Genomic DNA, 15,829 nt, shown 5'->3' with positions numbered 1-15,829 from the left:
GCAGCACAAGCTGGTGTTACTGCCTATTTATTCATAGAAATTGTTCTATATTTTCATCAAATTTTGTTCTCTCATTGCTGTTTTGCTACTTTATTGGTTTGTCAACCATCGTGCTTCATTACTAGTAGACCATGTTACGGTCCTGGCCATATGTGTTGTTTTTATTTTGTTGTTCTTATAGGTGCCCTGCCTGATTGGCCGGATTTGGGGGAAGTACAGGAAGCTGATTGGTCCATCCTACACTTCCTGGAGTTTTAAAAGTACGGTTCCCAACAGCTAGCGAGGCTCTTTCTGGCAGCAGCACCTGTTTGCTGTTCTTGCTTTCCAAACCTTATTTAGCATTTTTGAATTGTTAGGTTTTGTGCCGTGGTTTTGTTTATAAATTGTATATTTTGTAAATAGTATTAAATCTGTAGGGGTGGACTGCCATTTTCTTTTGATTGTTTTCTCTTGTTTTCACATTAGGGAGTTAGGGTTAGCGACTGTCTTTTGGTTTGTTTATTTCTATCAGGCTAGCTAGCACTTTCTGTGGGAAATGGCTTATTTTGTTTATTATGTTGGCCTTGGTTCGCCCTGAGTTGTAGTGTCATGTTTTGTTTGACACTTTCTTTCGTTTAAAATAAATATCATTCTGTTGGAACATCTCGACCCTGGATTTTGGTTTGGGGATCGGAGAGGGAACATGCTAATTTATCTTTGTATGTTGCACCCTGACCCCCTAGACAGGGGCGTAACAGACCAGTACAGTTATAGTACTTTGTACTTTGCCACATTTATCTTCTTCTTAGCAAGTGTCATGCATTCTGCTTCTCTAGCGTTTTTAAGAGCTGTTGATGATGTCAAATGCAGCTTACGGCCACACCGCTCTCTAAGCGCCCGATCTCGTCCGATCTCGGCAGCCAAATAGAGCCGGGCCTGGTTAGTACTTGGTAGGAAGACCGCCTGGGAATACCAGGTGCTGTAAGCTTTTTTGCTTGGGTTTACGGGCAGCACAAGCTGGTGTTACTGCCTATTTATTCATAGAAATTGTTCTATATTTTCATCAAATTTTGTTCTCTCATTGCTGTTTTGCTACTTTATTGGTTTGTCAACCATCGTGCTTCATTACTAGTAGACCATGTTACGGTCCTGGCCATATGTGTTGTTTTTATTTTGTTGTTCTTATAAGTGCCCTGCCTGATTGGCCGGATTTGGGGGAAGTACAGGAAGCTGATTGGTCCATCCTACACTTCCTGGAGTTTTAAAAGTACGGTTCCCAACAGCTAGCGAGGCTCTTTCTGGCAGCAGCACCTGTTTGCTGTTCTTGCTTTCCAAACCTTATTTAGCATTTTTGAATTGTTAGGTTTTGTGCCGTGGTTTTGTTTATAAATTGTATATTTTGTAAATAGTATTAAATCTGTAGGGGTGGACTGCCATTTTCTTTTGATTGTTTTCACATTAGGGAGTTAGGGTTAGCGACTGTCTTTTGGTTTGTTTATTTCTATCAGGCTAGCTAGCACTTTCTGTGGGAAATGGCTTATTTTGTTTATTATGTTGGCCTTGGTTCGCCCTGAGTTGTAGTGTCATGTTTTGTTTGACACTTTCTTTCGTTTAAAATAAATATCATTCTGTTGGAACATCTCGATCCTGGATTTTGGTTTGGGGATCGGAGAGGGAACATGCTAATTTGTCTTTGTATGTTGCACCCTGACCCCCTAGACAGGGGCGTAACAGACCAGTACAGTTATAGTACTTTGTACTTTGCCACATTTATCTTCTTCTTAGCAAGTGTCATGCATTCTGCTTCTCCAGCGTTTTTAAGAGCTGTTGATGATGTCAAATGCAGCTTACGGCCACACTGCTCTCTAAGAGCCCGATCTCGTCCGATCTCGGCAGCCAAATGGAGCCGGGCCTGGTTAGTACTTGGTAGGAAGACCGCCTGGGAATACCAGGTGCTGTAAGCTTTTTTGCTTGGGTTTACGGGCAGCACAAGCTGGTGTTACTGCCTATTTATTCATAGAAATTGTTCTATATTTTCATCAAATTTTGTTCTTTCATTGCTGTTTTGCTACTTTATTGGTTTGTCAACCATCGTGCTTCATTACTAGTAGACCATGTTACGGTCCTGGCCATATGTGTTGTTTTTATTTTGTTGTTCTTATAGGTGCCCTGCCTGATTGGCCGGATTTGGGGGAAGTACAGGAAGCTGATTGGTCCATCCTACACTTCCTGGAGTTTTAAAAGTACGGTTCCCAACAGCTAGCGAGGTTCTTTCTGGCATCAGCACCTGTTTGCTGTTCTTGGTTTCCAAACCTTATTTAGCATTTTTGAATTGTTAGGTTTTGTGCCGTGGTTTTGTTTATAAATTGTATATTTTGTAAATAGTATTAAATCTGTAGGGGTGAACAGCCATTTTCTTTTGATTGTTTTCTCTTGTTTTCACATTAGGGAGTTAGGGTTAGCGACTGTCTTTTGGTTTGTTTATTTCTATCAGGCTAGCTAGCACTTTCTGTGGGAAATGGCTTATTTTGTTTATTATGTTGGCCTTGGTTCGCCCTGAGTTGTGTCATTTTTTGTTTGTCACTTTCTTTCGTTTAAAATAAATATCATTCTGTTGGAACATCTCGATCCTGGATTTTGGTTTGGGGATCGGAGAGGGAACATGCTAATTTATCTTTGTATGTTGCACCCTGACCCCCTAGACAGGGGCGTAACAGACCAGTACAGTTATAGTACTTTGTACTTTGCCACATTTATCTTCTTCTTAGCAAGTGTCATGCATTCTGCTTCTCCAGCGTTTTTAAGAGCTGTTGATGATGTCAAATGCAGCTTACGGCCACACAGCTCTCTAAGCGCCCGATCTTGTCCGATCTCGGCAGCCAAATAGAGCCGGGCCTGGTTAGTACTTGGTAGGAAGACCGCCTGGGAATACCAGGTGCTGTAAGTTTTTTTTTGCTTGGGTTTACGGGCAGCACAAGCTGGTGTTACTGCCTATTTATTCATAGAAATTGTTCTATATTTTCATCAAATTTTGTTCTTTCATTGCTGTTTTGCTACTTTATTGGTTTGCCAACCATCGTGCTTCATTACTAGTAGACCATGTTACGGTCCTGGCCATATGTGTTGTTTTTATTTTGTTGTTCTTATAGGTGCCCTGCCTGATTGGCCGGATTGGGGGGCAGTACAGGAAGTTGATTGGTCCATCCTACACTTCCTGGAGTTTTAAAAGTACGGTTCCCAACAGCTAGCGAGGCTCTTTCTGGCATCAGCACCTGTTTGCTGTTCTTGGTTTCCAAATCTTATTTAGCATTTTTGAATTGTTAGGTTTTGTGCCGTGGTTTTGTTTATAAATTGTATATTTTGTAAATAGTATTAAATCTGTAGGGGTGAACTGCCATTTTCTTTGGACTGTTTTCACATTAGGGAGTTAGGGTTAGCGACTGTTTTTTGGTTTGTTTATTTCTATCAGGCTAGCTAGCACTTTCTGTGGGAAATGGCTTATTTTGTTTATTATGTTGGCCTTGGTTCGCCCTGAGTTGTAGTGTCATGTTTTGTTTGACACTTTCTTTCGTTTAAAATAAATATCATTCTGTTGGAACATCTCGATCCTGGATTTTGGTTTGGGGATCGGAGAGGGAACATGCTAATTTATCTTTGTATGTTGCACCCTGACCCCCTAGACAGGGGCGTAACAGACCAGTACAGTTATAGTACTTTGTACTTTGCCACATTTATCTTCTTCTTAGCAAGTGTCATGCATTCTGCTTCTCCAGCGTTTTTAGGAGCTGTTGATGATGTCAAATGCAGCTTACGGCCACACCGCTCTCTAAGTGCCCGATCTCGTACGATCTCGGCAGTCAAATAGAGCCGGGCCTGGTTAGTACTTGGTAGGAAGACCGCCTGGGAATACCAGGTGCTGTAAGCTTTTTTGCTTGGGTTTACGGGCAGCACAAGCTGGTGTTACTGCCTATTTATTCATAGAAATTGTTCTATATTTTCATCAAATTTTGTTCTTTCATTGCTGTTTTGCTACTTTATTGGTTTGCCAACCATCGTGCTTCATTACTAGTAGACCATGTTACGGTCCTGGCCATATGTGTTGTTTTTATTTTGTTGTTCTTATAGGTGCCCTGCCTGATTGGCCGGATTGAGGGGCAGTACAGGAAGCTTATTGGTCCATCCTACACTTCCTGGAGTTTTAAAAGTACGGTTCCCAACAGCTAGCGAGGCTCTTTCTGGCATCAGCACCTGTTTGCTGTTCTTGGTTTCCAAACCTTATTTAGCATTTTTGAATTGTTAGGTTTTGTGCCTTGGTTTTGTTTATAAATTGTATATTTTGTAAATAGTATTAAATCTGTAGGGGTGGACTGCCATTTTCTTTGGATTGTTTTCTCTTGTTTTCACATTAAGGAGTTAGGGTTAGCGACTATCTTTTGGTTTGTTTATTTCTATCAGGCTAGCTAGCACTTTCTGTGCGAAATGGCTTATTTTGTTTATTATGTTGGCCTTGGTTCGCCCTGAGTTGTGTCATTTTTTGTTTGTCACTTTCTTTCGTTTAAAATAAATATCATTCTGTTGGAACATCTCGATCCTGGATTTTGGTTTGGGGATCGGAGAGGGAACATGCTAATTTATGTTTGTATGTTGCACCCTGACCCCCTAGACAGGGGCGTAACAGACCAGTACAGTTATAGTACTTTGTACTTTGCCACATTTATCTTCTTCTTAGCAAGTGTCATGCATTCTGCTTCTCCAGCGTTTTTAGGAGCTGTTGATGATGTCAAATGCAGCTTACGGCCACACCGCTCTCTAAGCGCCCGATCTCGTCCGATTTCGGCAGCCAAATAGAGCCGGGCCTGGTTAGTACTTGGTAGGAAGACCGCCTGGGAATACCAGGTGCTGTAAGCTTTTTTGCTTGGGTTTACGGGCAGCACAAGCTGGTGTTACTGCCTATTTATTCCTAGAAATTGTTCTATATTTTCATCAAATTTTGTTCTTTCATTGCTGTTTTGCTACTTTATTGGTTTGCCAACCATCGTGCTTCATTACTAGTAGACCATGTTACGGTCCTGGCCATATGTGTTGTTTTTATTTTGTTGTTCTTATAGGTGCCCTGCCTGATTGGCCGGATTGAGGGGCAGTACAGGAAGCTTATTGGTCCATCCTACACTTCCTGGAGTTTTAAAAGTACGGTTCCCAACAGCTAGCGAGGCTCTTTCTGGCATCAGCACCTGTTTGCTGTTCTTGGTTTCCAAACCTTATTTAGCATTTTTGAATTGTTAGGTTTTGTGCCGTGGTTTTGTTTATAAATTGTATATTTTGTAAATAGTATTAAATCTGTAGGGGTGGACTGCCATTTTCTTTTGATTGTTTTCTCTTGTTTTCACATTAAGGAGTTAGGGTTAGCGACTGTCTTTTGGTTTGTTTATTTCTATCAGGCTAGCTAGCACTTTCTGTGGGAAATGGCTTATTTTGTTTATTATGTTGGCCTTGGTTCGCCCTGAGTTGTGTCATTTTTTGTTTGTCACTTTCTTTCGTTTAAAATAAATATCATTCTGTTGGAACATCTCGATCCTGGATTTTGGTTTGGGGATCGGAGAGGGAACATGCTAATTTATCTTTGTATGTTGCACCCTGACCCCCTAGACAGGGGCGTAACAGACCAGTACAGTTATAGTACTTTGTACTTTGCCACATTTATCTTCTTCTTAGCAAGTGTCATGCATTCTGCTTCTCTAGCGTTTTTAAGAGCTGTTGATGATGTCAAATGCAGCTTACGGCCACACCGCTCTCTAAGCGCCCGATCTCGTCCGATCTCGGCAGCCAAATAGAGCCGGGCCTGGTTAGTACTTGGTAGGAAGACCGCCTGGGAATACCAGGTGCTGTAAGCTTTTTTGCTTGGGTTTACGGGCAGCACAAGCTGGTGTTACTGCCTATTTATTCATAGAAATTGTTCTATATTTTCATCAAATTTTGTTCTTTCATTGCTGTTTTGCTACTTTATTGGTTTGCCAACCATCGTGCTTCATTACTAGTAGACCATGTTACGGTCCTGGCCATATGTGTTGTTTTTATTTTGTTGTTCTTATAGGTGCCCTGCCTGATTGGCCGGATTGGGGGGCAGTACAGGAAGCTGATTGGTCCATCCTACACTTCCTGGAGTTTTAAAAGTACGGTTCCCAACAGCTAGCGAGGCTCTTTCTGGCATCAGCACCTGTTTGCTGTTCTTGGTTTCCAAACCTTATTTAGCATTTTTGAATTGTTAGGTTTTGTGCCGTGGTTTTGTTTATAAATTGTATATTTTGTAAATAGTATTAAATCTGTAGGGGTGAACTGCCATTTTCTTTGGACTGTTTTCACATTAGGGAGTTAGGGTTAGCGACTGTCTTTTTGTTTATTTCTATCAGGCTAGCTAGCACTTTCTGTGGGAAATGGCTTATTTTGTTTATTATGTTGGCCTTGGTTCGCCCTGAGTTGTAGTGTCATGTTTTGTTTGACACTTTCTTTCGTTTAAAATAAATATCATTCTGTTGGAACATCTCGATCCTGGATTTTGGTTTGGGGATCGGAGAGGGGACATGCTAAATTATCTTTGTATGTTGCACCCTGACCCCCTAGACAGGGGCGTAACAGACCAGTACAGTTATAGTACTTTGTACTTTGCCACATTTATCTTCTTCTTAGCAAGTGTCATGCATTCTGCTTCTCCAGCGTTTTTAGGAGCTGTTGATGATGTCAAATGCAGCTTACGGCCACACCGCTCTCTAAGCGCCCGATCTCGTCCGATCTCGGCAGTCAAATAGAGCCGGGCATGGTTAGTACTTGGTAGGAAGACCGCCTGGGAATACCAGGTGCTGTAAGCTTTTTTGCTTGGGTTTACGGGCAGCACAAGCTGGTGTTACTGCCTATTTATTCATAGAAATTGTTCTATATTTTCATCAAATTTTGTTCTTTCATTGCTGTTTTGCTACTTTATTGGTTTGCCAACCATCGTGCTTCATTACTAGTAGACCATGTTACGGTCCTGGCCATATGTGTTGTTTTTATTTTCTTTTTCTTATAGGTGCCCTGCCTGATTGGCCGGATTGGGGGGCAGTACAGGAAGCTGATTGGTCCATCCTACACTTCCTGGAGTTTTATAAGTACGGTTCCCAACAGCTAGCGAGGCTCTTTCTGGCATCAGCACCTGTTTGCTGTTCTTGGTTTCCAAACCTTATTTAGCATTTTTGAATTGTTAGGTTTTGTGCCGTGGTTTTGTTTATAAATTGTATATTTTGTAAATAGTATTAAATCTGTAGGGGTGAACTGCCATTTTCTTTGGACTGTTTTCACATTAGGGAGTTAGGGTTAGCGACTGTCTTTTGGTTTGTTTATTTCTATCAGGCTAGCTAGCACTTTCTGTGGGAAATGGCTTATTTTGTTTATTATGTTGGCCTTGGTTCGCCCTGAGTTGTAGTGTCATGTTTTGTTTGACACTTTCTTTCGTTTAAAATAAATATCATTCTGTTGGAACATCTCGATCCTGGATTATGGTTTGGAGACCGGAGAGGGAACATGCTAATTTATCTTTGTATGTTGCACCCTGACCCCCTAGACAGGGGCGTAACAGACCAGTACAGTTATAGTACTTTGTACTTTGCCACATTTATCTTCTTCTTAGCAAGTGTCATGCATTCTGCTTCTCCAGCGTTTTTAAGAGCTGTTGATGATGTCAAATGCAGCTTACGGCCACACCGCTCTCTAAGCGCCCGATCTCGTCCGATCTCGGCAGCCAAATAGAGCCGGGCCTGGTTAGTACTTGGTAGGAAGACCGCCTGGGAATACCAGGTGCTGTAAGCTTTTTTGCTTGGGTTTACGGGCAGCACAAGCTGGTGTTACTGCCTATTTATTCATAGAAATTGTTCTATATTTTCATCAAATTTTGTTCTTTCATTGCTGTTTTGCTACTTTATTGGTTTGCCAACCATCGTGCTTCATTACTAGTAGACCATGTTACGGTCCTGGCCATATGTGTTGTTTTTATTTTCTTGTTCTTATAGGTGCCCTGCCTGATTGGCCGGATTGGGGGGCAGTACAGGAAGCTGATTGGTCCATCCTACACTTCCTGGAGTTTTAAAAGTACGGTTCCCAACAGCTAGCGAGGCTCTTTCTGGCATCAGCACCTGTTTGCTGTTCTTGGTTTCCAAACCTTATTTAGCATTTTTGAATTGTTAGGTTTTGTGCCATGGTTTTGTTTATAAATTGTATATTTTTTAAATAGTATTAAATCTGTAGGGGTGGACTGCCATTTTCTGTTGATTGTTTTCTCTTGTTTTCACATTAAGGAGTTAGGGTTAGCGACTGTCTTTTGGTTTGTTTATTTCTATCAGGCTAGCTAGCACTTTCTGTGGGAAATGGCTTATTTTGTTTATTATGTTGGCCTTGGTTCGCCCTGAGTTGTGTCATTTTTTGTTTGTCACTTTCTTTCGTTTAAAATAAATATCATTCTGTTGGAACATCTCGATCCTGGATTTTGGTTTGGGGATCGGAGAGGGAACATGCTAATTTATCTTTGTATGTTGCACCCTGACCCCCTAGACAGGGGCGTAACAGACCAGTACAGTTATAGTACTTTGTACTTTGCCACATTTATCTTCTTCTTAGCAAGTGTCATGCATTCTGCTTCTCTAGCGTTTTTAAGAGCTGTTGATGATGTCAAATGCAGCTTACGGCCACACCGCTCTCTAAGCGCCCGATCTCGTCCGATCTCGGCAGCCAAATAGAGCCGGGCCTGGTTAGTACTTGGTAGGAAGACCGCCTGGGAATACCAGGTGCTGTAAGCTTTTTTGCTTGGGTTTACGGGCAGCACAAGCTGGTGTTACTGCCTATTTATTCATAGAAATTGTTCTATATTTTCATCAAATTTTGTTCTTTCATTGCTGTTTTGCTACTTTATTGGTTTGCCAACCATCGTGCTTCATTACTAGTAGACCATGTTACGGTCCTGGCCATATGTGTTGTTTTTATTTTGTTGTTCTTATAGGTGCCCTGCCTGATTGGCCGGATTGGGGGGCAGTACAGGAAGCTGATTGGTCCATCCTACACTTCCTGGAGTTTTAAAAGTACGGTTCCCAACAGCTAGCGAGGCTCTTTCTGGCATCAGCACCTGTTTGCTGTTCTTGGTTTCCAAACCTTATTTAGCATTTTTGAATTGTTAGGTTTTGTGCCGTGGTTTTGTTTATAAATTGTATATTTTGTAAATAGTATTAAATCTGTAGGGGTGAACAGCCATTTTCTTTTGATTGTTTTCTCTTGTTTTCACATTAGGGAGTTAGGGTTAGCGACTGTCTTTTGGTTTGTTTATTTCTATCAGGCTAGCTAGCACTTTCTGTGGGAAATGGCTTATTTTGTTTATTATGTTGGCCTTGGTTCGCCCTGAGTTGTGTCATTTTTTGTTTGTCACTTTCTTTCGTTTAAAATAAATATCATTCTGTTGGAACATCTCGATCCTGGATTTTGGTTTGGGGATCGGAGAGGGAACATGCTAATTTATCTTTGTATGTTGCACCCTGACCCCCTAGACAGGGGCGTAACAGACCAGTACAGTTATAGTACTTTGTACTTTGCCACATTTATCTTCTTCTTAGCAAGTGTCATGCATTCTGCTTCTCCAGCGTTTTTAAGAGCTGTTGATGATGTCAAATGCAGCTTACGGCCACACAGCTCTCTAAGCGCCCGATCTTGTCCGATCTCGGCAGCCAAATAGAGCCGGGCCTGGTTAGTACTTGGTAGGAAGACCGCCTGGGAATACCAGGTGCTGTAAGTTTTTTTTGCTTGGGTTTACGGGCAGCACAAGCTGGTGTTACTGCCTATTTATTCATAGAAATTGTTCTATATTTTCATCAAATTTTGTTCTTTCATTGCTGTTTTGCTACTTTATTGGTTTGCCAACCATCGTGCTTCATTACTAGTAGACCATGTTACGGTCCTGGCCATATGTGTTGTTTTTATTTTGTTGTTCTTATAGGTGCCCTGCCTGATTGGCCGGATTGGGGGGCAGTACAGGAAGTTGATTGGTCCATCCTACACTTCCTGGAGTTTTAAAAGTACGGTTCCCAACAGCTAGCGAGGCTCTTTCTGGCATCAGCACCTGTTTGCTGTTCTTGGTTTCCAAATCTTATTTAGCATTTTTGAATTGTTAGGTTTTGTGCCGTGGTTTTGTTTATAAATTGTATATTTTGTAAATAGTATTAAATCTGTAGGGGTGAACTGCCATTTTCTTTGGACTGTTTTCACATTAGGGAGTTAGGGTTAGCGACTGTTTTTTGGTTTGTTTATTTCTATCAGGCTAGCTAGCACTTTCTGTGGGAAATGGCTTATTTTGTTTATTATGTTGGCCTTGGTTCGCCCTGAGTTGTAGTGTCATGTTTTGTTTGACACTTTCTTTCGTTTAAAATAAATATCATTCTGTTGGAACATCTCGATCCTGGATTATGGTTTGGAGACCGGAGAGGGAACATCCTAATTTATCTTTGTATGTTGCACCCTGACCCCCTAGACAGGGGCGTAACAGACCAGTACAGTTATAGTACTTTGTACTTTGCCACATTTATCTTCTTCTTAGCAAGTGTCATGCATTCTGCTTCTCCAGCGTTTTTAAGAGCTGTTGATGATGTCAAATGCAGCTTACGGCCACACCGCTCTCTAAGCGCCCGATCTCGTCCGATCTCGGCAGCCAAATAGAGCCGGGCCTGGTTAGTACTTGGTAGGAAGACCGCCTGGGAATACCAGGTGCTGTAAGCTTTTTTGCTTGGGTTTATGGGCAGCACAAGCTGGTGTTACTGCCTATTTATTCATAGAAATTGTTCCATATTTTCATCAAATTTTGTTCTTTCATTGCTGTTTTGCTACTTTATTGGTTTGTCAACCATCGTGCTTCATTACTAGTAGACCATGTTACGGTCCTGGCCATATGTGTTGTTTTTATTTTCTTGTTCTTATAGGTGCCCTGCCTGATTGGCCGGATTGGGGGGCAGTACAGGAAGCTGATTGGTCCATCCTACACTTCCTGGAGTTTTAAAAGTACGGTTCCCAACAGCTAGCGAGGCTCTTTCTGGCATCAGCACCTGTTTGCTGTTCTTGGTTTCCAAACCTTATTTAGCATTTTTGAATTGTTAGGTTTTGTGCCGTGGTTTTGTTTATAAATTGTATATTTTGTAAATAGTATTAAATCTGTAGGGGTGGACTGCCATTTTCTTTTGATTGTTTTCTCTTGTTTTCACATTAAGGAGTTAGGGTTAGCGACTATCTTTTGGTTTGTTTATTTCTATCAGGCTAGCTAGCACTTTCTGTGGGAATTGGCTTATTTTGTTTATTATGTTGGCCTTGGTTCGCCCTGAGTTGTAGTGTCATGTTTTGTTTGACACTTTCTTTCGTTTAAAATAAATATCATTCTGTTGGAACATCTCAATCCTGGATTTTGGTTTGAGGATCGGAGAGGGAACATGCAAATTTATCTTTGTATGTTTCACCCTGACCCCCTAGACAGGGGCGTAACAGACCAGTACAGTTATAGTACTTTGTACTTTGCCACATTTATCTTCTTCTTAGCAAGTGTCATGCATTCTGCTTCTCTAGCGTTTTTAAGAGCTGTTGATGATGTCAAATGCAGCTTACGGCCACACCGCTCTCTAAGCGCCCGATCTCGTCCGATCTCGGCAGTCAAATAGAGCCGGGCCTGGTTAGTACTTGGTAGGAAGACCGCCTGGGAATACCAGGTGCTGTAAGCTTTTTTGCTTGGGTTTACGGGCAGCACAAGCTGGTGTTACTGCCTATTTATTCATAGAAATTGTTCCATATTTTCATCAAATTTTGTTCTTTCATTGCTGTTTTGCTACTTTATTGGTTTGTCAACCATCGTGCTTCATTACTAGTAGACCATGTTACGGTCCTGGCCCTATGTGTTTTTTTTATTTTGTTGTTCTTATAGGTGCCCTGCCTTATTGGCCGGATTGGGGGGCAGTACAGGAAGCTGATTGGTCCATCCTTCACTTCCTGGAGTTTTAAAAGTACGGTTCCCAACAGCTAGCGAGGCTCTTTCTGGCAGCAGCACCTGTTTGCTGTTCTTGGTTTCCAAACCTTATTTAGCATTTTTGAATTGTTAGGTTTTGTGCCGTGGTTTTGTTTATAAATTGTATATTTTGTAAATAGTATTAAATCTGTAGGGGTGAACAGCCATTTTCTTTTGATTGTTTTCTCTTGTTTTCACATTAGGGAGTTAGGGTTAGCGACTGTCTTTTTGTTTGTTTATTTCTATCAGGCTAGCTAGCACTTTCTGTGGGAAATGGCTTATTTTGTTTATTATGTTGGCCTTGGTTCGCCCTGAGTTGTGTCATTTTTTGTTTGTCACTTTCTTTCGTTTAAAATAAATATCATTCTGTTGGAACATCTCGATCCTGGATTTTGGTTTGGGGATCGGAGAGGGAACATGCTAATTTATCTTTGTATGTTGCACCCTGACCCCCTAGACAGGGGCGTAACAGACCAGTACAGTTATAGTACTTTGTACTTTGCCACATTTGTCTTCTTCTTAGCAAGTGTCATGCATTCTGCTTCTCCAGCGTTTTTAAGAGCTGTTGATGATGTCAAATGCAGCTTACGGCCACACAGCTCTCTAAGCGCCCGATCTCGTCCGATCTCGGCAGCCAAATAGAGCCGGGCCTGGTTAGTACTTGGTAGAAAGACCGCCTGGGAATACCAGGTGCTGTAAGCTTTTTTGCTTGGGTTTACGGGCAGCACAAGCTGGTGTTACTGCCTATTTATTCATAGAAATTGTTCTATATTTTCATCAAATTTTGTTCTTTCATTGCTGTTTTGCTACTTTATTGGTTTGCCAACCATCGTGCTTCATTACTAGTAGACCATGTTACGGTCCTGGCCATATGTGTTGTTTTTATTTTGTTGTTCTTATAGGTGCCCTGCCTGATTGGCCGGATTGGGGGGCAGTACAGGAAGTTGATTGGTCCATCCTACACTTCCTGGAGTTTTAAAAGTACGGTTCCCAACAACTAGCGAGGCTCTTTCTGGCATCAGCACCTGTTTGCTGTTCTTGGTTTCCAAACCTTATTTAGCATTTTTGAATTGTTAGGTTTTGTGCCGTGGTTTTGTTTATAAATTGTATATTTTGTAAATAGTATTAAATCTGTAGGGGTGAACTGCCATTTTCTTTTGACTGTTTTCACATTAGGGAGTTAGGGTTAGCGACTGTCTTTTGGTTTGTTTATTTCTATCAGGCTAGCTAGCACTTTCTGTGGGAAATGGCTTATTTTGTTTATTATGTTGGCCTTGGTTCGCCCTGAGTTGTAGTGTCATGTTTTGTTTGACACTTTCTTTCGTTTAAAATAAATATCATTCTGTTGGAACATCTCGATCCTGGATTATGGTTTGGAGACCGGAGAGGGAACATCCTAATTTATCTTTGTATGTTGCACCCTGACCCCCTAGACAGGGGCGTAACAGACCAGTACAGTTATAGTACTTTGTACTTTGCCACATTTATCTTCTTCTTAGCAAGTGTCATGCATTCTGCTTCTCCAGCGTTTTTAAGAGCTGTTGATGATGTCAAATGCAGCTTACGGCCACACCGCTCTCTAAGCGCCCGATCTCGTCCGATCTCGGCAGCCAAATAGAGCCGGGCCTGGTTAGTACTTGGTAGGAAGACCGCCTGGGAATACCAGGTGCTGTAAGCTTTTTTGCTTGGGTTTATGGGCAGCACAAGCTGGTGTTACTGCCTATTTATTCATAGAAATTGTTCCATATTTTCATCAAATTTTGTTCTTTCATTGCTGTTTTGCTACTTTATTGGTTTGTCAACCATCGTGCTTCATTACTAGTAGACCATGTTACGGTCCTGGCCATATGTGTTGTTTTTATTTTCTTGTTCTTATAGGTGCCCTGCCTGATTGGCCGGATTGGGGGGCAGTACAGGAAGCTGATTGGTCCATCCTACACTTCCTGGAGTTTTAAAAGTACGGTTCCCAACAGCTATCGAGGCTCTTTCTGGCATCAGCACCTGTTTGCTGTTCTTGGTTTCCAAACCTTATTTAGCATTTTTGAATTGTTAGGTTTTGTGCAGTGGTTTTGTTTATAAATTGTATATTTTGTAAATAGTATTAAATCTGTAGGGGTGGACTGCCATTTTCTTTTGATTGTTTTCTCTTGTTTTCACATTAAGGAGTTAGGGTTAGCGACTATCTTTTGGTTTGTTTATTTCTATCAGGCTAGCTAGCACTTTCTGTGGGAAATGGCTTATTTTGTTTATTATGTTGGCCTTGGTTCGCCCTGAGTTGTGTCATTTTTTGTTTGTCACTTTCTTTCGTTTAAAATAAATATCATTCTGTTGGAACATCTCGATCCTGGATTTTGGTTTAGGGATCGGAGAGGGAACATGCTAATTTATCTTTGTATGTTGCACCCTGACCCCCTAGACAGGGGCGTAACAGACCAGTACAGTTATAGTACTTTGTACTTTGCCACATTTATCTTCTTCTTAGCAAGTGTCATGCATTCTGCTTCTCCAGCGTTTTTAAGAGCTGTTGATGATGTCAAATGCAGCTTACGGCCACACCGCTCTCTAAGCGCCCGATCTCGTCCGATCTCGGCAGCCAAATAGAGCCGGGCCTGGTTAGTACTTGGTAGGAAGACCGCCTGGGAATACCAGGTGCTGTAAGCTTTTTTGCTTGGGTTTACGGGCAGCACAAGCTGGTGTTACTGCCTATTTATTCATAGAAATTGTTCTATATTTTCATCAAATTTTGTTCTTTCATTGCTGTTTTGCTACTTTATTGGTTTGCCAACCATCGTGCTTCATTACTAGTAGACCATGTTACGGTCCTGGCCATATGTGTTGTTTTTATTTTGTTGTTCTTATAGGTGCCCTGCCTGATTGGCCGGATTGGTGGGCAGTACAGGAAGCTGATTGGTCCATCCTACACTTACTGGAGTTTTAAAAGTACGGTTCCCAACAGCTAGCGAGGCTCTTTCTGGCATCAGCACCTGTTTGCTGTTCTTGGTTTCCAAACCTTATTTAGCATTTTTGAATTGTTAGGTTTTGTGCCGTGGTTTTGTTTATAAATTGTATATTTTGTAAATAGTATTAAATCTGTAGGGGTGAACAGCCATTTTCTTTTGATTGTTTTCTCTTGTTTTCACATTAGGGAGTTAGGGTTAGCGACTGTCTTTTGGTTTGTTTATTTCTATCAGGCTAGCTAGCACTTTCTGTGGGAAATGGCTTATTTTGTTTATTATGTTGGCCTTGGTTCGCCCTGAGTTGTGTCATTTTTTGTTTGTCACTTTCTTTCGTTTAAAATAAATATCATTCTGTTGGAACATCTCGATCCTGGATTTTGGTTTGGGGATCGGAGAGGGAACATGCTAATTTATCTTTGTATGTTGCACCCTGACCCCCTAGACAGGGGCGTAACAGACCAGTACAGTTATAGTACTTTGTACTTTGCCACATTTATCTTCTTCTTAGCAAGTGTCATGCATTCTGCTTCTCCAGCGTTTTTAAGAGCTGTTGATGATGTCAAATGCAGCTTACGGCCACACAGCTCTCTAAGCGCCCGATCTCGTCCGATCTCGGCAGCCAAATAGAGCCGGGCCTGGTTAGTACTTGGTAGGAAGACCGCCTGGGAATACCAGGTGCTGTAAGCTTTTTTGCTTGGGTTTACGGGCAGCACAAGCTGGTGTTACTGCCTATTTATTCATAGAAATTGTTCTATATTTTCATCAAATTTTGTTCTTTCATTGCTGTTTTGCTACTTTATTGGTTTGCCAACCATCGTGCTTCATTACTAGTAGACCATGTTAC

General features: G+C 41.5%; 16 pseudogenes; all 16 read left to right on the top strand.

The window, feature by feature from the left end:
• Positions 1 to 848: 848 nt before the first annotated feature.
• On the top strand, positions 849 to 967 carry LOC137117138 (5S ribosomal RNA; annotated as a pseudogene).
• An 857-nt stretch (positions 968 to 1,824) lies between these two features.
• On the top strand, positions 1,825 to 1,943 carry LOC137117410 (5S ribosomal RNA; annotated as a pseudogene).
• Positions 1,944 to 2,807: 864 nt separating this feature from the next.
• On the top strand, positions 2,808 to 2,926 carry LOC137117448 (5S ribosomal RNA; annotated as a pseudogene).
• Positions 2,927 to 3,785: 859 nt separating this feature from the next.
• LOC137117269 (5S ribosomal RNA) lies at positions 3,786 to 3,904 on the top strand (annotated as a pseudogene).
• Positions 3,905 to 4,768: 864 nt separating this feature from the next.
• Positions 4,769 to 4,887, top strand: LOC137117277 (5S ribosomal RNA; annotated as a pseudogene).
• An 864-nt stretch (positions 4,888 to 5,751) lies between these two features.
• On the top strand, positions 5,752 to 5,870 carry LOC137117137 (5S ribosomal RNA; annotated as a pseudogene).
• An 853-nt stretch (positions 5,871 to 6,723) lies between these two features.
• LOC137117334 (5S ribosomal RNA) lies at positions 6,724 to 6,842 on the top strand (annotated as a pseudogene).
• An 857-nt stretch (positions 6,843 to 7,699) lies between these two features.
• On the top strand, positions 7,700 to 7,818 carry LOC137117136 (5S ribosomal RNA; annotated as a pseudogene).
• Positions 7,819 to 8,682: 864 nt separating this feature from the next.
• LOC137117135 (5S ribosomal RNA) lies at positions 8,683 to 8,801 on the top strand (annotated as a pseudogene).
• An 864-nt stretch (positions 8,802 to 9,665) lies between these two features.
• On the top strand, positions 9,666 to 9,784 carry LOC137117447 (5S ribosomal RNA; annotated as a pseudogene).
• An 858-nt stretch (positions 9,785 to 10,642) lies between these two features.
• On the top strand, positions 10,643 to 10,761 carry LOC137117134 (5S ribosomal RNA; annotated as a pseudogene).
• An 867-nt stretch (positions 10,762 to 11,628) lies between these two features.
• On the top strand, positions 11,629 to 11,747 carry LOC137117485 (5S ribosomal RNA; annotated as a pseudogene).
• Positions 11,748 to 12,611: 864 nt separating this feature from the next.
• On the top strand, positions 12,612 to 12,730 carry LOC137117436 (5S ribosomal RNA; annotated as a pseudogene).
• An 857-nt stretch (positions 12,731 to 13,587) lies between these two features.
• LOC137117133 (5S ribosomal RNA) lies at positions 13,588 to 13,706 on the top strand (annotated as a pseudogene).
• Positions 13,707 to 14,570: 864 nt separating this feature from the next.
• LOC137117131 (5S ribosomal RNA) lies at positions 14,571 to 14,689 on the top strand (annotated as a pseudogene).
• An 864-nt stretch (positions 14,690 to 15,553) lies between these two features.
• LOC137117369 (5S ribosomal RNA) lies at positions 15,554 to 15,672 on the top strand (annotated as a pseudogene).
• Positions 15,673 to 15,829: the final 157 nt, after the last annotated feature.

This window comes from Channa argus, unplaced genomic scaffold (genome assembly GCF_033026475.1).
Source record: "Channa argus isolate prfri unplaced genomic scaffold, Channa argus male v1.0 Contig034, whole genome shotgun sequence".
NCBI lineage: Eukaryota > Metazoa > Chordata > Actinopteri > Anabantiformes > Channidae > Channa > Channa argus.
This window is presented reverse-complemented; position numbering and strand designations above follow the sequence as displayed.